The sequence below is a fragment of the Theropithecus gelada genome, chromosome 13 (genome assembly GCF_003255815.1).
Source record: "Theropithecus gelada isolate Dixy chromosome 13, Tgel_1.0, whole genome shotgun sequence".
Classification (NCBI taxonomy): domain Eukaryota; kingdom Metazoa; phylum Chordata; class Mammalia; order Primates; family Cercopithecidae; genus Theropithecus; species Theropithecus gelada.
The window spans coordinates 36971761-36994378 of record NC_037681.1 but is presented as its reverse complement, the minus strand read 5'-3'; the positions used below and the strand labels follow the sequence as shown (position 1 = coordinate 36994378).

Below are 22618 nucleotides of genomic sequence, written 5' to 3'. Positions count from 1 at the left end.
ACTGCCTTGTATTCTGGCTCAGAGTATTTGGGCCATCTCCCCTTCTAAGACTGAGCACTGTGTGTCAGGACTGGGTGGGTTTTGTCTGTGCTCTCACAGTGATGCCCTGAACAGCTTTTACAGCTTCTGCAAAGATGTGTGAAATTGAATCATAAACCAGAAGTTCCATCTCGCCGCCCAGTGAACTTGGCAAAGACAGAAGTGTTCGTCTTCCCTGTGTTGTGTTCGCCCACATGAATCTCTCCTCCCATTCCCAGAATGGCCCCGTCATCCTCTCCTTTTCCCTCTATAAGTGAATTCTCAGCCAGTTGGCTCTGCTCTTCCACCCTAGACTCACCAGGATCCGCCTTCCCTCATCCTTACTAGCTCAGGCAGCTGCAGTCTTCTCCCGATACCTTTGACTTCTTGGATCCTTGTGCTACTCCCAACAGTGTATTTGCAGACCTGCATTCAAGATGATCCTTTCTGTGCCAGCCCTCCTCAACCTGCCCACTCTTTCTGCCACTTACTAAAAAACCACAGAACCTCAAAATGAAAGGAGCTGACCCAGCGTAGAAATTATATCGTTCTACAGCATTGCAAGGCTGCCAAGCAACCCTGCTTGTGTGTGTCCAGTGACAGCAGACTCCCTGCCACACTATTTGTGTAGTTAGTGTGTAGCACCAACAAAATTTGTGTAGCTCTATTTTGTAGCTCTATTGTGTAGCAATTTGTGTAGCTCTAAGAGAAAGTTTTCCTCAAAATCAAAGAAAACCAAAAAGGGCCTTGTAAAGTTCTTGGAATATAAATCTATCATGGTGCAGAAAGCTACAAAGACAAGTCAGGGCAAGTTCGGGGTTTAAAAAGCTACACTGCCTTCCAATCAAAGAGCACACCATGAGCACAGTCTCCCTTGGGTCTAGCTAGGCTCTGGCCCCCTGTAGTGTCCACCTCTAGCCTTTTGCTGTCCTCTGGGGTCACAGGGGACTTTGCACAACTACTCTCATGGGTTTCTGGAACCTTCTCTTCCTCAGGGTTAGTGCCTCCCAGGCTTTTATACATGCCATCATCCAACACGGATTACTTTTTCTACTGGTTCATATTCAGCCTTTCTTTCTAGATACATTTTTCTGTACTTCCCTCTGGAAGCCATATCTGATAACCTATCTTCTCCAACTTCTACTTAATTCTACAGCAGTTTAGCAAAGTTGACCAGAAGTCTCTCTACCATTTCCATGGACTTGTTTTTCTCAAATAGAGCTTCTGGAAGGTAGGAACTCATGTTTGTTTTATTGCCCATATGTAAAGAAACCACATTGGAGTTTTTCTTCAGCGACTGCCTTCTAATTTCCTAATTGTGTCTCATGTTGTATGAGGAAAGTGAAGCCCAAGGAGGTTGGCTGAGTCCCAAGTTCCTTCAGCTGAGTGCTATCAAAGCAGGACTGAAACCCAGGTCTCCTGACTCCCATTCCAGTGGTGATTTTTTTCCCCCAATATATCCCTTTAACCTATAGAATTTTAATACAAAAGTTCTTTCTGTGAATTACTTGCCTGTTCAGGTGTCTGTATGTTCTCTGATTAACATGATCACTCTTGTCTATCTTAAATAACATCAACAAATTCATGCATAATCTCTAATTGAGCCTTTTTTAACCCTTTGTAAAGAACTATATACAGACTATAAATGCTTTTTTGATGATTATAGTGATTTTTACCAAAAGCCTTCATTTAGGATAAGTGTGCAACTGCAGGAAGCAAGGCTACTGTTCCTACTCACATTCCCACGTTCACTAAAAGCAACTTCAAAGAAACTCTGCAGATGGAGCAATGCCACTATATTGCAATTTAAGCTTTCTTCAGTCATTTCTCTGCAACCACACTCAAATTTTCAATTCCTCAAATAGAAAATGAACTGAATAGACATTAACAAAGTAATCTCTCTACTTCTTTGAAAATTGCAAGCTAACTGAATTTTTCTCTTATGTTTGATAATAGCCATGAAGAAACCAATCATAACTCCTTCTCTTCAGCCTCCCAAATACATCATTTGAAAAAGCTTCCCTTATTGGGTAATAAAATGAAAGGAAAAATCATATTAGAGACTAATGAACTCATACAATGTTATTTTTATCACTTAGTAACCTCAGGATATGAATAATTTCTTTAAACGAATTTTTTAAATGTGGACTAAGGAATCCATATCCTTAAAAGCCTGAAGTTGTCAAAATAGAGTGATAATTTTTTTTCAGGTTTATAAATTTCAAGACAGAAAAACAGTCTTTTACAGCTTCAGCTGTCTTTAACTTCCATCATATATTCTAGCTAAAGTCATTAAGTCCAAGCACTGACCTAGATTGAGAAAAAGAGGACATCAGTTCTAAAGGCATGAACATTTGGGACAATAATTGTAGCCACAGCTCAAAGTGGAGGTATCCTGTTTTCCTGTAGCGATGGACAGAGAACTTCACAAAGCACACACTACAGGCTGAGGCAGTACCTAAGAATCAAACTGGGCACCACTCAGAGCAGGCATTAGCTGGGCTGATCCTGGAGAGTTCGTCACAGCCTTTAGTGACTTCAGAAGTGAAAGGAAAGAAAATGCAGTGGAAAGGTTAGTTGTGTAACCAGGAAGGGTTGGCACTTTGCTAAATATGTGGAATTATTTGAGAGTCAAAAATAAGCCAGCTTCACCCCCATGTTTCCTGTGCACTTACCTACAAAGCGTCTGGCCTGCCTACAGAAGAATCTTCCTTTCTGCTAAGGTTTTATGTGTTCCTTTCAGAATATACATGTCTTTATGTCCTCTGAAAAGTAATGCAAACTGAGCTGATATGGAAGATACTCCCTTTACTCAAAACTCTGTAGACATGCCATCTTAAAAATGGAAAAACGAATCAGCTAGGAATTGTAAATTCATAGCCTAATTTGAGACCAAGAAAGGAAAATTCCACATTGAGAAAAAAATAAGAGGGGATCTCAAAATGGTAAGTGAGATTTAAAACTGAAAAGTGTTATAGGGAAATTGGAACCTGGTACAGGCCTTAACAGCTGGCACTAAGGATTAATGCCACCCAGAGAGGGGAATTCAGCCAGCAGCCCTGTGTGTGAGCAGCTGAAACTGAGTGGTTTGAATGGATTCTGCAGCCACTGGTATTGTTATTTGTAAGAAAATCACTGCCCACCAGCCGGGTGCAGTGACTCACACCTGTAATCCCAGCACTTTCGGAGGCTGAGGTGAGTGGATCACTCGAGGCCAAGAGTTAGAGACCAGCCTGGCCAACACGGTGAAACCTCATCTCTATATATATATAAAAAAAAAAAGATAGCTGAGTATGGTGGCATACGCCTGTAATCATAGCTACTCGAGAGGCTGAGGCAAAAGAATTACCTGAACCAAGGAGACAGAGGTTGCAGTGAGTCGAAACTGCGCCACTGTACTCCAGCCTGGGCAACAGACAGAGTGAGACTCTGTCTCAAAAAGAAAAAAAAATGAAAAGAAATAGAAAATCACTGCCCATCTAACCCAAGAAAGCTGTAATGAAGCTTCTTATCCACCCAGGTCAGTGAATAAAAATAAACACACCTGCAAAAACTCAAAACACAGGAAGGGCTCCAAATCTAAGCTACTTGAGTTGTTCAGGACACCAAAGAAATAAGTTAATGTAAACATTAGTCCAGGACTCTTAAACTCACAAAGCATCAGCAGATGCAAATGAGAAACTGTCACCCAAAGCAAATTACATGGGTTTCTAATAGAAAATATCCTCATAGAAAAAATTATAAACCCTAAAAGAAAATGAATGACACAGAAGAACAATTAAGAGAAACAATAAATAATCCTGGAGATACTTGCAAAAAGTAAAAATAATTCAAATCAGTAGCTTCCATTAGGGCTTCTCTTAGGATTTCAAGAATAATTCAGCAACAGAAATGCTACCAGTATATTTTACCACATTAAACAAATTAAAGGAGAAAAGCCATAGGAAATACAGAGAAAATGTTAGAGAAAATTTGCCATCATCTGTGATAAGGACTCTTAGAAAACTCAAAATAAAAGAAGATGTGCTTAATTTTATAAAGAATGTTTACCACAAACTTATTGAACTACCACAACTAAAGGTAAAATTCTAAAGATATTCTGAGTAAACTCAGAAATGAGACAAGGGTGATTGATACATGCACCATTGTTCAACACTGTACCAAAGGTCTTAGCCTGTGTGATAAGATAAGAAAAATAAATTAAGAGGAATAAGAATTTGAAAGACAAAGTAACAGCTACACTTAACTGCAATTAATGTGACTGTCTACATCAAGGGTTGAAAAATTGTATCTGTGAAAAACCAGAAGTAAATATGTTTGACTTTTTAGGACATATGTTCTCTATCACAACTACTCAGCTCTGCCACTGAAGCATAAAAACAGTCATAGATCATAAACAAGTGAATTAATTTAGCTATGCTCCAATATAACTTATTTATAAAAACATACGGGCTACATTTGATCCAAAGGTCATAATCTGCAAACTTCTGATTTATACAGAAAAAAAAGAAAAACACTGAAAATCAATAAAAGAGTTCATCAGGATTGCTGCAAATAAAGTAACAATATATAAATCAATAACTTCTTACATGTTGGCAATAACTAACTAAAACTCCCTTATTCACAATATCAAAATGATCCATTCACAATAGCAATAAAAATTATAAAGTACCTAAAATAAATCTAAAGACTATAAGCAATACTGTTACAAACAAAATTACTAAAAATTATTATTTAAAAGAAAAACAATAAATGAGAATATATGTTAATACTATGTTCATAGAAGGAACTATAAGATATCATAACGATGTCAGTTCACCCTATGTTAATTGAAAAAATACCAAAACATTCTCATCAAAAAGCCAGTATATATTCATGTGAAGTGTCTATATATACACACACATTAATATATCTGTATGACTATCTGTGTGTGAATATATATATATATATGTATTCTAAAGTCCATATCAAAGAGAAAATTTTAAAGAAAGCCAATAAATTTGTATAAAAATCAGGAAAAAAAATCACTTCTCAGCCTTTTGGCTAAGATCAAGTATAAAAATCAGGGAAAAAAGTGGGCACATTAAATATCACAGAGGAAGATGTATTATAAAAATAGATTAATCAGAACAATGTGGTATGCAAACAGGGATAAATGTGAACTTGGTCTACATTAGAAGAGGTATTAGAAAACAAAATGGAAAAGATGGGGTTGACACAAATGGCTTTTTCTAAAAGAAAATAATTAGATCCCTTTCTTATACTATTTTCCCAAACATATTTTGTACATGTCAAAGTGAAAAATAAACTTTAACATTAAATGTAAACATTGAAAAAATATATTTTTGACTTTTGGTCAGAAAAAGCTTCCTTAAAGAAGAAACAAACAAACAAACAAACAAAAACAAAGTATAAAAGGTTGTAATTTGTCTTCAACAAAATTAAGCTCTTCTATATAATAAAAGATGCCACAAAGTGAAAAGGAAAGCCGCAGATTAGATAAATTAGCAACACATATAGTAAGAGATTAATTAATATTCAGAAAATAATATCTGACTTTCATAAATAATAATAAACTATAAAATTATAAATTATAAAAGACACAATAACTATAATTATAAAGCATAGGTTTAGATATTTTTCAGAAAAGAAAACCTGAAAAAACAGTAAACATATGAAAAGATGCTCAGTTTTCAGTCTCTCATTAGTAATTAAGAAAATGTCAATGAAAACAATAAAATTACATCTCACAAAAAATATCAGAAAATTTGACAACAGAAATATTGGAAAATATGTGGAGACATCAATATGCTGATGCATTGTTACTGTGAGCAATGAAATGGTAGAACCATTTTAAAGAGGAATTTGTCACTATCTGGTAAAACTGAATATGTATATAGTCTACAGAATCATATAGTTATCATGAAGGAGCATTCTAAAAGCCCATACTGTTGAGTGAAGAAACAAAAGAACCATAATATTATGTGATAGCATTTACATCAACTTTAAAACCATGCACTATATTAAGTGTATATAGCTGCTTAAGGAATGTGCAGATAGTGTGAATGGAAAGATTCCCAACAAATTCAAGATAGTTGTCTCTGGAAGGAGAAGAATGGCAATGGGGCTGGAAGATGCGTCAGCTGGGTTAAGTACGGTTATAATAACTCCAACATACTACAGGAGGGGTACAAGTTGTTGAAGCATCTCACATTGCTCACATTGCCAATTAAGGCTTCCAACCCAGCAGTGATTTATGACTGCCCACAAACCAGTGGTCAGAACTGATCACATGACCCTGCAAAGGCGGCAAGGAAATGTAGTCCTCTCGGTGCGCCTAAAAAGAGAAGAACCAGAAGTGACTTGGCACTGATTTTTAATTGTCAGTTGAACATTAATCTTATTACTTAAGAGGAAAAATTGAAGCGCAAATAACAAAATGTTAATATTCTGGGTGACAAGAACATAAATGTTTGTTATATTAAGGTTTGTCAATATATCCCTTAGAATGAGGTAAGCACCTCTCAATCATTATTCCTTAGTGTGAATTAGATTATCAGTGCTTGGATCAAGACAAAAAATAAAAAAGAAATGAAAACATGCTGAAATCACACTTTAGTTACTGACACATTCCCCCATCACTTTCAACAACTAGTAGAATCTCCTTAGAAAGTCAGAAAATGTATCTATAATGGCCACTCTCTAAATCTCCCATCATTTCAGTCAAACTGAAGTACTCATAATGTCCTGAGTAAACTCACATCTGGGTACATTTGTTGTTATTTCTAACTTTCTCCCCTTTTCCCTCTGGGTCAATTCTAGTCAGCCTAAATATGTAAAAATATAAAATGTATTCCAAACATCAGTGACATTTGGTAGGAAAAAAAACAAAAACCCTTGACCACCTGCAGGAAATGAGCATCAAATTAGTATGCATGCCACTTTGGCAATAAACAAAACCAACATATTCTGCTGTGCTTCTTCTACTATGTGAAATAATGATTTTTCGTTTTGCTTTTCGCAGTCCTTTCACTTCTGTCACTTTACATGATTCTTTCAACATTCTTATGAGGTTGGCAGGGCAGGCATTTATTATACAGAGTGAACAAATAAAGATATCAAGACAAGAGAAGTTTGCTGACCCACCCAAAATCATACACGGAATTCAAAGCAGAGCTGTCCCCACCACCCAGGGCTGAAGACTGCAAGCTCTTCCCACTAGATCACTCTGCCTGTTTAGAAGGGCAGTTGCTGATTCTTGTCCATGTATTAGGCCAGGGCCTTCCACTATATACACTCATCCTTCTTGGAGACAAGACTTAATGGAAGCCAATGGAATCCATGAGAAATCATGGAGGAACTCAATAATTTACAAACAGAAGAAGAGCATCCTAGATATGCAACATTCTGCAAACTTTAGTGCTCATATCAGAAGGCGGGGTGAATGTTCAGTATCAGGGACACCCAAAAACACCAGCCTGGAAGCAGCACATGATTGCTGTGGTTTTGAATCCCACCTCTGCCACTTACTTGCCTTATGACTTTGGGAAATCATCTTCCCTCTCTGGGCCTCAGTTTCTCTGTCTGCCAAATGAATAAATAGGTTTAGATTGTGTCTAAAGCTCCTTCTCCTCTGAGATTCTAAGAGCCGGAAATGATTAACTATGTATACTAAAAGGTAATATTCCTTTTTTCTTTCTAGCAACAAAACCCACATTAAGTGGATTCACTGGAATCTAGGTATAGATGAAACATAGAAATCAGAAAATTAACAGCATTTATATATATAAACATAAAAGACTGCAGATTTTCTAAAATTTTCCATTTTCTCTCCCACTAACAGATGGGAAGCAGTTTGATGGAGTTTATCAGAGGAAGCAGCTGCCATCCTACATGAGTGACACTAATGAGACAGGTAAAATATTCAAGAGCCCAAGACTGTCTTCAAGAAACTACTGCAGCTCTGCCAGGGTCATACTGGGCATGCCTGGAGGTTTGTCTTCTGCTCTAAAAATAGACTGTGTAAATACTATTTTTTATAACAATGATGACTATTATTTAGAGCTTGCCCCAGCCTCCAGGCAAATGTCCCAAGAAGAACAAAAGGACGCTTAGTATAATTAAAACAAAGAAAATGTAGAGGTGTTGGCATGTGAGAAAAGGAAGTGTTTTGACATCAGAAGCCAAGAACTATTTGTTGGATTTGATTAATAATCACTAATGTGGATTTTATTTTAAGATCATACAACAGTGTGGAGTTTTACTTTATTTATATGCACACAAAAGCAGTCAAACAGCTCTCTTTATGAAAAAGTTAGTACATTGCCCTTCCAGGCTTGATTGTACTTTTCCAGAAGTAATTTGAAAGGGCAATTTTTCTAATCTCTGGATCTTGAGGATTCAGTGTAATTCAGATCAATTCAGTGGATATGAAATAAGTTTATGGTAGATGTCAATATTAAGTTTAAGTTATATTAAGTTTATATTAGATATTCAGATGTCAAACATTGAGAACACGAACATCGTGTGTTTCTGTGTGTATGTATAATTTCCAATTTTCAGGAGCCCAGGAAGCAATGGGCAGAATTAAAACACTGTGAGATACATTCTAGGAAGAGGAAATAATAGGAATAAAAACAGATAGAAGTGATATAATATTTCGAGTTAAAGAGTGGAGAGAAATGCAGTAAGAGAGAAAGAACAAGTAAAAGCAGATTATAATTTGGCCATATGAGTTCTGCAGAGAATGTAAGACTCTGGTCTACTGTAATGGGGAGCCACTGAAGAGTTTCAATAAAGGGATTCCATGATCATAGTTGACTTTTAGAAAGGTCACTTGGGCTGCAGGGTGGACAGTGAATTAGATAGGCTAAATATGAAGCAGGGGAGACCAACCAGAAACCTGTTGAAATAACTGTGGTGAAAATTGATAAGGGGTTGATCTGGGCAGTGACTGAAGGGGGGATAATAAAGAAGATATAATAAATATGACTTCCAAAGATAGCAAGTTTTCTCCAAGTATCACTATTCTAAGATATTTCTCAAGTAGTTACAGGGTTAAAAGACAAACACAATAGGCTGAAAACCATGAATATAGCCATTTATGTAGCTGTTGAATGTAGTAATGAGCATTTAAGCATAAAATATTAATAAAATATTAGCATAGCTTACGAAGAAGCTCTACAGAGTCAACCATTCTGTTTGATGATAATTTTAACACTGTGTTAGTACTGAAATTGTATTTTTCAGCTGCCAAAGATTAGGATCAACTGACCTCTGAAAAAGTATCACTGGATCTGGACTTGAAACAGAAGTCATTTGTTGAAACTTTTCAAATAAGACAGAAAGAGAAATAGAGACACAGTGGATAGTAAGAGAGAATCCCGGCCTATGTCTGAATCAAACCTGCCCACTTGCTCACTAATGTATTTTCTGAAAAGCAAAGAAAGTATTTGCAAAGAAAAAGAAGAAGATTTGGTCGTCCAAATAATTCAAGAGTTGGCCCTAAACTATGAGTCATGACACTCATGTTTTAATTTCTGGGCTGTGGCTGTAACTCAGTTGATGACTTGAACAAGTTACATCAAGCCTTAATTTCCAGGCTATAAATGGGTATAGTCATAAGTGACCCCTACTTACCTGTTTGTGTAGCTGAATGGATGACTAGGATATGCTTGTTAAATGCTCTAAGCCTCTGCTCAAAGGCTACCATATAGGTGTCATTACTTCGTTGGTAGTGATTTTGGAGACTATGAGCTTTGAAGGTGGTGAGTTTGAGTCCCCTAAAGGGGCAGACTCATTTTGTCAAAGGTGCCAACAATAGATGCAATCAGCAATTTCTGGGTTTACCTGGCCAGCCAAAGAATGAGGTCAACTGACCTATAAAAAAGTATCAGAAGATTTGGACTTGGAAGAAACATGTTGAGAGTTTGCAAATCAGAGAGACAGAAAAAAGAGACAGAAATAAATTGTTTTTAAAAAAGTTTGCGGGTGAAAATAACTATAATCACTTTTTAAACTTGGTAGCTGGGTGATGTGATTTGAATCTGTGTCTCCACCAAATCTCATGTCGAATTGTAATCTCCAGTGTTGGAGGTGAGGCCTGGTGAGAGGTGATTAGTTCATGAGGGCAGGGCTCTATGAATGGTTTAGCACCATTCCCTCTGTGCTATTCCCATGATAGTAAGTGCATAACTTCTCAGGAGATCTGGATGTTTTAAAAGTGAGTAATACCTCCTTCGCTTTCTCTCTTACTTTTTCTCTGGCCATGTAAGACATGACTGCCTCCCCTTCACCTTCAGCCATGGTTGTAAGTTTGCTGAGGCCTCCGCAGAAGCTGGGCGGATGGCCAACATCATGCTTCCTGTACAGCCTGCAGAACTGTGAGCCGGTTAAATCTCTTTTCTTTATAAATTACGCAGTCTCAGGTATTTGTTTGTAGCAATGTGAAAACAAACTAATACACTGGGTTACATCAGGCACTGGGCTAGCTACTCATTAATTGTCTGCACATTCATGATCTTATTAACATTTCTGTCTAGCACACAGTAGGCCCTCAATAAACATTAGCTGCATAAACAACTCCTTGTGGCAAGTCCTGTTACATTTTATTTATGAATGTGAGAAACAAGACTGAGGGCAATTAAATAACCTGCTCAAAGTCATACTGCTGTTAGGTGTGAGGAGGGGCCCAGATTTATATCTGGACCACAGTGCAAAGTTCCTACATGGTTCCTCTAACTTCCCTGCCTCCACTTTCCTTCCCTATTATCACTGTGTCACCAGCGACCCTTAAAGTTCCTGGGCTATGTAATTTTTCTTCATTGTTGGCTATCATTTGACTCTATTTTTCCAGATCCTGAGAATTCATCCCCCACTTCTCTTTTTGGGGGAGAAAGGTGGATGGTGCTGTTTATACTCTTCCCCACCTTGGAAGTCAACATACGTATTATCCAGATTTGTTACATATGAGAAATCTACTCTAAATAGAATGCTCTTTACATCCAGAATTGTGGGCTTTTGTCAAACAACTGGCAGGAACGAAGTCAGGTCTTTGATATTCATATGGGAAAAGAACCCGCAACATTCTTTCTGCTTTATTAATATAAGTTTATAAATTGTTGGTAAAAACCTAAAGAAATGCAAGGCCAGATGAAATGATTCATTCAGTCAATTGCATTTGTTAAATATTAATTTTTTTAACATATCAGGTGCTCTTCCAGGTGTTGAGGAGACACAAAGACCAATAATAAAGCATAAATCCTGGCCTCAAAGAGCTCATAGTCTATTCGGGAGGCACATAGAGTTGCTGTTCACTCAGGAGATTCTATATTTGTGATATTGCCTACTTGTGAAAATGTATTCGTAACCACAAATCAATACTCTCATTGCTTTTGTGATCTATATATAGACATGCACCAAGCATGAAACACTTGAGGCACCCAGACATGCATGTTCTGAGCTGAGGTCCAACAAGACCGTATTCTGCCTTCTTGTTTCAGCTTTCATACAGTGTGCTTTTTGTGATCTATTTAGTGCTACACTTCTTTCACATTTTTGTACTTGTTGACAGTGATTTCACTGTTTAAAATGACCTCTGAGGGCCCCGCGCAGTGGTGCACGCCTGTAATTCCAGAACTTTGGGAGGCCGAGGCAGGCAGATTACAAGGTCAAGAGATCGAGAGCATCCTGGCCAACCTGATGAAACCCAATCTCTACCAAAAATAGAAAACAGTTAGCTGGGCGTGGTGGTACGCGCCTGTAGTCCCAGCTACTCGGGAGACTGAGGCAGTAGAATCGCTTGAACCTGAGAGGCAGAGGTTGCAGTGAGCCGAGATTACACCACTGCACTCCAGCCTGGCAGCAGAGTGAGACTCCATCTCAAAGAAAAGACCTCTGAGCACAGTGCTGAAGTGTCATCTACTGTTTCTAAGCACAAGAAGACTGTGAGGTTCCTTGCAGAGAAAATATATGTGTTAAATAAACTTCGTTCAGGCATGAGTTATAGTGCTGTTGACCATGAGTTCAATATTAATGAATCAATATTGTATATTAAATAAAGTATCTTTATTTTTGTTTTGTTTTGTTTTGTTTTTTTGAGACGGAGTCTAGCTCTGTCACGCAGGCTGGAGTGCAGTGGTGCAATCTCAGCTCACTGCCAGCTCCGCCTCCCAAGTTCACGTCATTCTCCTGCCTCAGCCTCCCGAGTAGCTGGGACTACAGGTGCCTGCCATGACACCCAGCTAATTTTTTATATTTTTAGTAGAGATGGGGTTTCACCATGTTAGCCAGGATGGTCTCGATCTCCTGACCTCGTGATCCGCCCACCTCAACGTGCTGGGATTACAGATGTAAGCCACCACCCCCAGCCTAAATAAAGTGTGTTTAAACATAAACACACATAAAGCAAGGTTATGTGTTGATTAGTTGACAATTATGTGACCAAAGCTTGCAGGAACTTAACCCTACATTTCCCCTGGAAGCTATCACTCAGCATTTATTCAGTGTTTAAGATGATTTTATAGAATATAGCTACTGCACGTAAAATGAATCGACTGTTGATAAATTTATCCAATCATCATAGCTTGGTGAGTGCTCCTGTAGAGGTGTGAGTGCTATTCTATGGAAGCACACAAGAAAGAACAGTTGACTTGGTCTTGGAGAGTTGAAGGAGTCATTATAGAGGGGTTGCTTTTGAATCAGGTTTCAAAATAATGAGTAGAAACTTAAAGAATGGACCAGGTTGAAAGGTCATTCAAGACAGTGGCGAATTATGTGTGAAGGAAGGAAGGTCTGAAAGAGCTTGACACGTTCAGTGATTAAAAAGCAAGTAAAGTCAGAGCTCTTAGGTCGTGTGCTCCAACTCAGCCACAGGCAAGGATTTCCAGCCATTACAAAGTTTCTCTACACAGTTTGGGCTGTGATTTTTGCAGTAAGGAAGTGTGCAGCATGTCAGCTGTGAAAATTGGCTCAATGTTCATAATCAAGTCTATTATGCTCCCTCTGAAGCCTAGTCCATGTTTCCGTAGAAACCCCTAGTTACATAAAGGGACCTCGGCCAGCAATTGGCAAGAAAACCCACCACCTTTGTAAGCCATTATAGTAATGCCAGGGGGAAAACATTATATAATTTCTGCTGGAGGTTAGTGGGCTTAGAGGGCAAAAATAAAGATTCATTCCTCTCAGAGTAGTAAGCAGAGAGTGCCACAGGGCCTCATGACACAGGTTCCCTCCGTCTCCCTGCCACATCCTTATCTATGAATTAACCCACTAGCCAGTGGGTTCTTTCCTGTGCTTATTAACGCACTGGCTAGTGGGTTAATAAGCACTTTCACAGTTTGTAATGAGCACTTCCTACATGCTCAGTCCAATTCAAGGCACCACAAGGCTACACACACACACACACACACACACACACACACACACCACTTCACGTATTTTTTCTTTCACAGCTACAAAGCGGTTTATAATAGCCTTCACATCAACCTTCACAGGTAGATTTTATTACTCCAATTTTATGGAAGAGGAAACAAAAGCACCAAATGATAAAGTATCCAGTGAATGGCAGAATTAGGATTTATGTTCGGCTTTGACTTCAAATCTACGATTTCATCTGTGTCTCAGGAAAAAAAAAAAAAAAATTCCCTGTCCTTGAGAAAGTTGTGTATGTGAAAAGTCCTGCATGCCACTCCTGAGAAAGAGCTGTCACACATGATGTGTCAGAGGAGTAAGTGGTTCAGACTGTCAGTTTTATAGAAATATTCAGAGGACAGAAGTTTTTGCCCAAAGTATCACACTGTCCCCAAGGTGCATCACTAGCATGGGAAGAAATAATTTTTGGCAGCTGAGATGGCAGAGGTAGGTATGTCAGCAAAAGTCCAGAAGCAGAAAGGATCCTTTCAAGAGACAAGGGAGTCAGGTGGTAAAGGGAAATCTAAGTTGTTGAGGGATTTAGAGGGAATGTTTCATATCCCCTTAGATAGGTCTCAGTGGGTGGAGAGGCGCCCTGGATAGAATCAGCCGTGTGGGGTTTACCATTTTCACGGCTGCCTCCTCTTCCTTCTTCATTCATTGTTGCTAAGGACCTTAACCTATCATCAGTCTCCTTATTTGGGGCTCTGGTTAAGGCCACTCAGTCCCCAGGTGCTCCCAGAATCAGCCTGCAGATTCTCAGGCTGATGTCCTTAACTCTCCACTCCCCCATGTTGCGGGATCTGCCTGGTATGTTGGCCACCCCAGACCACTTTTCACACAGGCCTCCACTTTGTCTCTCTACTTGAGAGTCTTTGTCCCCATTTCCTGCCTATTGAAGTCTAACTTCCCACCTCAGATTTTAGCTTAAAACTGCCCTTTTCAAGAATCTGGTCTCAGTTTCCTCCAATCACAAAGAATCCTTTCTTTTCCTGGGTCCGCACGGCAAATATCTCTATGTTAGCCTTTTTCCACAGGCAACCTGCCTGTGTCCTCCTCAAGACCAGGGAACTCTGTCCTTATTTCATAACTTAGCACAGTGCCTGGCACTTTGTCCATGCTTCATCACTCTCTTTTTAAAAATAAATACATGAAAAACATGTCCTTGAAACTAGAACAGCTCAGTTTACATTTAATTTAATTAAGATATTAAGGTTCGTTTTAGCAAACATATTGTGAGTGACAACCATCTAAAATTCAATCTCAACTTACCTGCCTCCTAAATGGCAGTTTAATTTCACTATAATCTTTATTATAATAACCTTTAAACTTGTTATTAGTATTACTGATAAAGTTAAAAGACTTTCATCTGGTAATTGTGTCTTAGGAAACATTCAATTATTAAATTCCACACTGATCATTAGAAAACCCTATTATTTCATAATAGGCTGGGCAATACCATGAAGGTATCCCTCAATTATTGAAACAGAAGCCATCTCTAAGTGTGTGGAAGTGAAATCTCACACATCAAATTGTCTACTCACAAACTTAAGCTGTATTATTACAGACAGATGGGTGTAAAGTGAAAAGTCCTCTCATGGTCTGAAATGATAGTGTTTTATGGGGATGAACGGTGTTTGTGGCTGATTAGTCCTCGCTCTTCTCAAAACCTGGCCAAGCTCAAGGTGGACAGATTAAGCCAGAAAATATTAGGGGGGTGTGTGTGTGTGTGTAGTAATAGTAGTAGTAGTAGTAGTAGTAGTAGTAGTAGTAGCAGCAGCAGCAGCAGCAGACATGGTTTACCTCATGGCAAGAAGGCTTTTCTCATAGAGCTACTCACAGATAAAACGCCTTTGCCAGCCAGACACGGTGGCTCACGCCTGTAATCCCAGGACTTTGGGAGGCCAAGGCGGGTGGATCACGAGGTCGAGTTCAAGACCAGCCTGACCAAGATGGTGAAACCCCATCTCTACTAAAAATACAAAATACAAAAATTAGCCAGGTGCAGTGGCAGGTGCCTGTAATCCCAGCTACTTAGGAGGCTGAGGCAGGAGAATTGCTTGAATCCTGGGGGATGGAGGTTGCAGTAAGCTGAGATCACGTCACTGCACTCCAGCCTGGGCGACAGAGTGAGACTTCTCAAAACACAAAAACAAAAAAACACCTTTGCAGGAATTGACAACAGGGGCTGGTCTAGGGCATGGGGAAAACTCAAAAAGATAATGGGAAAGTGTTTCTTCTGGTCCTAAGGATCCCTTCCAAGTGAGAAACCATTTCACTCTCACTAGACAGTGCCTTCCTGCCCTCTGAATTTTTGCCAAAAAACAGACCAAGAGCCTCTGTGGGCAGTTCAGGAGAGCCTTTCAGAGCGCAAAGGAAGCTTGGGCAGCAAGTCCTCCCAGGGGAAACACCCTGGATCTCAGAAAGGAGAGGGGCCTGACCAGGTTCTCCTGATGCTTCCCACCTCCTGTGATCCCAACCCACACAGGGCCCCAACCCATGCAGCTTCGGGCACATACTTTGGCACACTATGGGGATTTAACACGTGTTTCATGATGTTCTGGCTGATGGACTGGGAAAGGAAGCAGCCGAAGCCGGGGTCCCCAGGAGCTCTCCCTCCCCTCAACAGGAGCTCTGACTCACAACCTGTTTGGCACTGCTGAGTCCTCTCTGGTTTCCTGAATCTCCCTCTCTCTAATGCAAAAAGCCTCCATGGCAGATGTTTTAGAACAATGATCACGTCAATGATGCTGTAACCCACTACTTTCTTTTTGCATCATAGAATTTTGTTAAGTGTTTTTGCAGACTTACTCTTTAAGGTTAATTACATTTTTTTTGATTGAGCCTTTGGGAAGACTTTACGGTGGTCCCATCAGATAACTGCGGGCCCCAAGGCTGGATATCTGTTAATAGGATGGGCAGAAAGGGACTGGGAGCGAGGCTGGGTTCAGAATCTCAAGTAATTTGGGAGTGTGCCTAGGGACTCGGACGATTTGGCTGGGCATTAATTTGAAGGTGAATATGCGTCTAGAGATTGCGGGGATTTCTCCTTTTTCTTGGAGGGCAACCCTGGGTGTGGAGGAATTCGGTGTGCAGAAACAGAAAGGTCTGGTTCAGGCTTCCTCTGGGAAGGCAAGGCCAAGAGGCCAAGGCTGAGAAGGGGCAGAAGCGACCCTGCTGGGGCGGGTCCGCACCAGCTCCTAGGAGCAGAGGGCAGAGCCGGGCAAGGAGATGGGGTTGTCCAGGCGAGGGTGAGGACGCGGTCGGTGACAGCGCGGGTGGGGATCCCCCGGGGCCGGGGGGGGGCGGCTGCCGCGGGCGGGGGGGGGGGGGGGGGGGGGGGGGGGGGGGGGGGGCTCCGGGGCCGTCTCGCAGGCTGCGGCGGCCGCGGGAGAGGCGTCCACGGCGGCGGCGGAGCGGGCGGCCGAGCAGGGCGGCGGCGACTCGGTGAGCGCGGCGCGGCTGGGGGCGCGGCAGGGGCGCGAGCGGGGGTCTGCGGGCGCGGGGCTCAGCCTGCGCAGGGCACTGCGGGGCACCGCGGGGCGGGGCGGGCGCCTCCCGGCTATCCTCCTCCCGGACGCCCCTGCAGCCTTCGGGAGGGAGGGAGAGCAGAGGATACCGTCCAGGAGCCCTTCTCCAGCGGTCGCCGGCCAGAGGTCCGGCTTTGTGCCCCGTTGCCCTCTTTCTGAGTGTTCCTGATTGTGTTCCTTTCCCAGACCACCCTCCCTCGTCCCTCACTCACTTACTCCCCACCCCAGGTGGAGAGTAAGCTCCATTCTTGCAGGGGACCCCTAACCCTCCCCTTCCCACCAGCTGAGGCCCCGGGCCGCTGTGTACTCTACAGCCCCAAAGGGAGGATGACCGACCCCCTCCCCAGCCCCTACACACCTGGATCCTTTTGCTGCCACCTGCCACAGACGTTCTTAGCCAGCCAGAATGCTGCTGTGCCTAGGACCCAGCACTCCTTGCCGTCACCCTCTCTCCTCCCCCAGAACCCAGAACCCCAGTTTGGCAAAAGGCGCTTTTCCAATACTGAGCTTTGGGAACAATTTGACCCACTTCCCAAAATGCTGGTCCCAGGCCAGCCATGCTTTTTGGTGGAGACACCTGTCTTGTCTGCCAGGAGACATTCTCTGTCAAAATGTACCAGCCCGTCCGTGGGTCCTCCTCCAAGCTACTCCTACTCTCTAGCCAATGTCCTCAGAGACCAGGGCCAAGATCTTTGTCATTTAAGGCCTCCAAAGCTATTTCCCCACCCATCCCCAGAATTCCCCCAGCCACTGTTTTGGGGGTGCCAGGTCCAGAACTGATGGAGCAATCTTTCTAGGTACAGGGCCTGATATCCTCTCCCACACCCTTGTTTACCAGCCTGCTCCCCAGGGAACCCAAGACAGGGTCATGGGGCTGGAGGTTAGGGCCCTGATCTGCCCTGAAGCTCTGTGACCCTCCTTTTCTCCCTGTTAGAAACTTTCCTCTCTGTCACCAGTCACTATCTCCTCTGGATGGGACCTTGGCCATCTGCACAGTGTCGAGTCCCCAGGGCACAGAATGCTGATCTGGGACCCTGGAAGGCTGGGACTTGTCCTGGGGCAGTAGGGTTAGAGTGGCTGCTAGCCAGGTCTGGTCTTGGGTACCAGGGTTCTTTGGGTGGATCCTTGTCGGCTTTCACTGATCTCCGGTTGGGGTTCGAGGGCTTGCTTTGCAGTGGAGACAGGAGGCAGAGCAGGGGCTGTTTTCCCTGCGTGCTTCTGACTGTCTTGTGTTGCTATGGTGACAATTTTGCCTGTCTTCCTCCTTCTGACTCTTCTGGGAGCTGGTTTTTATTGGTCCGTTGTCCTGTCTTTCATGGCTCTAATTTCTCCTTTCTACTTGCTCTGAAATAAACAGTCATAAACATGGGCGCTGGGCCCAGGCTGGGGGCTGGCAGAACTTCACCTCCTGCTGGCCCTGGGTTCCTGTGAAGGGAGAGTGGGAAAGCGAGGTGGAAACAGACCTGCCCACATTCCCTCCTGCCTCTGGGCTCTGATTCTGGGAAGGAGGCAGCAGCAGCATCAGGGGTTTGGGCACATAGTGGGCGCATACTGCCTTGGTGCTAAAAATAGATACCAAATGTGGCGAAGGACCTCACTGGTGTTATTTCCTTTCACCTTCACAATAGCCCTGTGGGGCAGGGGCTCTTTCCATTTTGCAGATGAGGAAACTAAGCTCAGAGCAAGTGAGTTATTTCCCTAAGGTGACATTGATTTGAGCACACAGTCAGCCCTCAGTTTTGGCTGAATGAATGGAAAAGTGATGAAGCTGACATACACGCATCTCTGGTGGACTCCCTGGTCCTGTCCCAGAGGGATCACAGGGACTTCGTTAGTCCAGCTGCCTAAACCCACACTACAGGAGGCTCTTTGGAAGGTGTCTCCACTTTTCCTGTCCCTGCTGGACTACTGTGGAGGGAGCTGCCAGGAAGCTGTCTGGAGTGTCCCAAGTGTACCCTTGACCTGAACTGTTGAGGACCCCAGCTGAGAGCAGAGCAAAGCCACTTGTGACTTCCTGTTTTTACTCAGCACCAAGAAGAATTCAGTTTGCCTTTACTCCCAGGCCTAGATGCAACTGGATAAGTCAGGGATCCAGAGTCAAGTAGACCCTTCCAAGCCAGCCCTGGGCAAGGAGTTCATAGCTCCCCAAGGCCATAAGGGCACCCACCGTCAGCTGTCAGTGACACTCTCCAGTGAGGCTGTTCCTTCCCTTCCCTGGTGTTTTTTTCTTCAGTACACTCTCTTCTTTCCCATTCCCTGCCACTCCCTTCACATTGCCATGCTCTAGGTTTGTTAAAAATAAGCTGAGGATGTATTATGGTAGCACGAAAAAACCAGAGAATCAGCAGCTTCAGTGTCAAATGTTGGCCCTGAGAAAGTCAGTTCTCTCATATAGCCTCAGTTTCTCTGTCTTTAAAATGGGGTTGACAGTATCTATCCTATTGGCCACATTTTCTTGTTCTTTTAGGATGGCATAGAATAGCCTACAGGGAGTGCTTTGAACACTTTGAAAGGCTGAAGGACCCATAATATCCTAGTTCTATTGGGAGATCTCAATCTTAAAGAGAGCCCTGGACCACTGTCCAGAGATTGAAAACCAATTTAGGCATAATTAAGCTGTAAAATCTCAGGGTTAGAGGCATCCTCTAGAGGCATTTTGCCCCATTTGCCCCAGCCTTGATGTTGAATCCTTTCATTTATTTATGTACCTTACATTTATTGAGTATCTGCTCTGTACCAAATATGGTTTTGGGAACTAGGGATTCGAAAAATGAACAGTATTTCTGTTTTCAAAAAACAATTTAGTCATGGAAAAAGATCCTTGTAATACAGTTAGAGAGGTGATATGATAAAAGGAAAGTCAGGCTGATGTAGGGCCCAGAGATGGCCACTTGACTAGGGCACCCATGAGGGTTAAATCAGGTGATTTGTGCTTTGGGGCTGAAATACATTTGTCCTTCCACTGCTCACTTGAGGAGCAATGGAGTGATGGTTGGAGAGCCACACATCAGCCCTTGTGAGCAGGGTAGGGGATTGAAGCATGGCAGGGAGCCAGGGCTGCCTTTCTCACTGAGTTTTGACTCATCCTGTCGTAGAAGCCTCCGGTTCCCACTTCATCATGGTTCAAATCTTGTCTCAGGAGCTGCATGAATTACCTGACAAGGCATCATGGTGATTGGAAAGAAAGTGGTCTTAGGAGTCAGACATGAGTTCAAACCCCACTACTGCTTTGTCTTAACTGTGGTTGAAGGTACATCTAACCTCTCTGGATCTCAATTTTTACATCTGAGAAACTGCAATAATTATACTTGCCTTTTAAGATTTAAATGATCTTACGTATTTAAAGGGTCTGGCATGGTGCCCGCCTCACAGTAGACTTGCTGTTATTTAGTTATATTGATTAGAAAAGCGTTCTCAGTTACTGGACCTCTGGGTCCCCTTAAAACCATGGTACAAAGCTCTTTGGATGAATTTCTAGCCTTTGGAGATCCATTCATTATCTGAGAAGGTTGAAAATTGCCCACTCTCAGGCCGGGCGCGGTGGCTCAAGCCTGTAATCCCAGCACTTTGGGAGGCCGAGATGGGCGGATCACGAGGTCAGGAGATCGAGACCATCCTGGCTAACACGGTGAAACCCCGTCTCTACTAAGAAATACAAAAAATAGCCGGGCGAGGTGGCGGGCGCCTGAAGTCCCAGCTACTCGGGAGGCTGAGGCCGGAGAATGGTGTGAACCCGGGAGGCGCAGCTTGCAGTGAGCTGAGATCCGGCCACTGCACTCCAGCCTGGGCTACAGAGCGAGACTCCGTCTCAAAAAGAAAAAAAAAAAAAAAAAGAAAATTGCCCACTCTCAGGCTCCTAGCATTGCTGGTTAATTTTCAAGTTACCTCTCACTAGATAAGCTATGTTCTGCAATACCACAACAATGCACGAATCACCAACACTTTTTTTTCAAAGGAGAACAAATTTGAAGTGGCAACAAACACCCTGAGTTTTAGAAACATATTCTGTGAGAATACTTTAAAATGGATGCGTCATATTTTTTACTGTGAGCACTTTGAACTTCTTTTTTTTAAGTTACTGTAAACGTTAATATACATTTTTCTCAATTATCACTACAATTCTGTGACATTAGTATTATTGTCCCCATTTTACAGTTAAGAAAATGGGGAAAGGTAAAGTCCCTTGCCTCATGTCTAGAAGCTAGGAAGTGGCAGGACCAGAATTTAAAGCTAGGTTCTACTTGCTCTTTGTGCTGTAATACACAGCCTTGTCGTTTCCTTGGCTGGCGTGTCAGTGACCTAAAATAATTGTGTTTGGAGAATGCAGGCAGATTTTAACAGGGGTGGAACTGGTCAGTGTTGTAACTCAGTCTCTTAGTAAATATTTAGAGTTTATTTGCTCTCACTACAGCCTTAAGAATTGCTTCTGCAGTTGGCTGAGATTTTATTTCTATAAGTGATGAATAGAAGAGGAGTTTGACACATCTGAGTTAAGGGAAAATGTTTGATGATGCTAGAAGTAGCTTCCGTTGCACGAGAATGGATTGCTGATTTGTCACTGAAATAAACTGAACCTTTAAGCAGGCCAAGATTTTATGATTGAACTTATGAAGGGAAAGTATAACAGTTGCTTTCCAGGGATACAGAGACAGGAGAAACAAGGTCAGAACATATGGGTGGATGGCTCTTCAAATACAAAGGTGATTTGGATTCAGTTTATTTCTTTTTTCTTTTTTTGAGACAGGGTCTCACTCTGTCACTCAGGCTAGAGTGCAGGGGTGCCATCGTGGCTCACTGCAGCCTCGACCTCCTCAGCTCAAGTGATTCTCCCACCCCAGCCTCCTGAGTGGCTGGAACCACAGGTGTGCACCACCAAGATCTTTTCATTTATTGTAGAGGTGGAGTTTTGCCATGTTGCCCAGGCTGGTCTTGAACTCCTGGGCTCAAGTAGTCCTTCCACTTTGGCCTCCCAGATTGCTGGGATTCAGTCTGTCAGTACAGCTATCACCTAGGAAGTTGGAGGGATTGAAAAACAGTTATAGAATTGCTCATTAGCCTTTCTTGGGTAATTTAGAATCCTAATTTCCCTGGCTTTAGAACCCCATTTCCCCCATGAATCCAAGTGCTGAAAATGGGTGCCATGTTTCCCAGCAGTGTGTTTACCAGGTCCAGCTGAGCACTGCAGACAGATGCGTTTCTATTTGCAATTATCTCAGGGCCTGAGTCTGGTGTCTGCTTATTTAATGACTTCACTTTCTAATAAAAATTCTGTATGGCATAGATAATTAGATTTTTTAAATGAAACTGGGGAAATGGAGTGCCCCAAAGAGTTTAATTGCAGTTTTATGATGGATCAAGCGTAAATGAGATTATTCATTTGACAAATATGTACAGGGTGGGTTCCTGCCCTGTGCTGCGCTAGGATACAGTGATCAACATGACATTACCCCTGCCCTCAGGTAGCTCTCCCTCCACGGGAGAATCAGGGGAGGAAACACATGGCCAAGTGGAGCGTGGTCAGTGTTATACAGAGTGTAGTGTGCTGGGGGAAGAGGGAAGCATTGTTTTGACTCTTACTGCAATAGAGTCAATTTCCCTCCACACAGGCGCTCTCCGTGGAGCACCTGAATTACACCTGATGTTGCACGGAGAGGGAGTAC

At 42.3% G+C, this 22618-nt stretch overlaps 1 protein-coding gene across 1 annotated transcript in view; it reads left to right on the top strand.

The window, feature by feature from the left end:
* Positions 1-16334: 16334 nt before the first annotated feature.
* The window catches only part of FAM49A (family with sequence similarity 49 member A), a 109713-nt gene continuing 103429 nt past the window's right edge, over positions 16335-22618 (top strand). The window contains exon 1 of the mRNA XM_025354247.1: positions 16335-16443. The gene's annotated coding sequence lies outside the window, so the exon portion shown is untranslated. The remainder of the gene's footprint in view (positions 16444-22618) is intronic.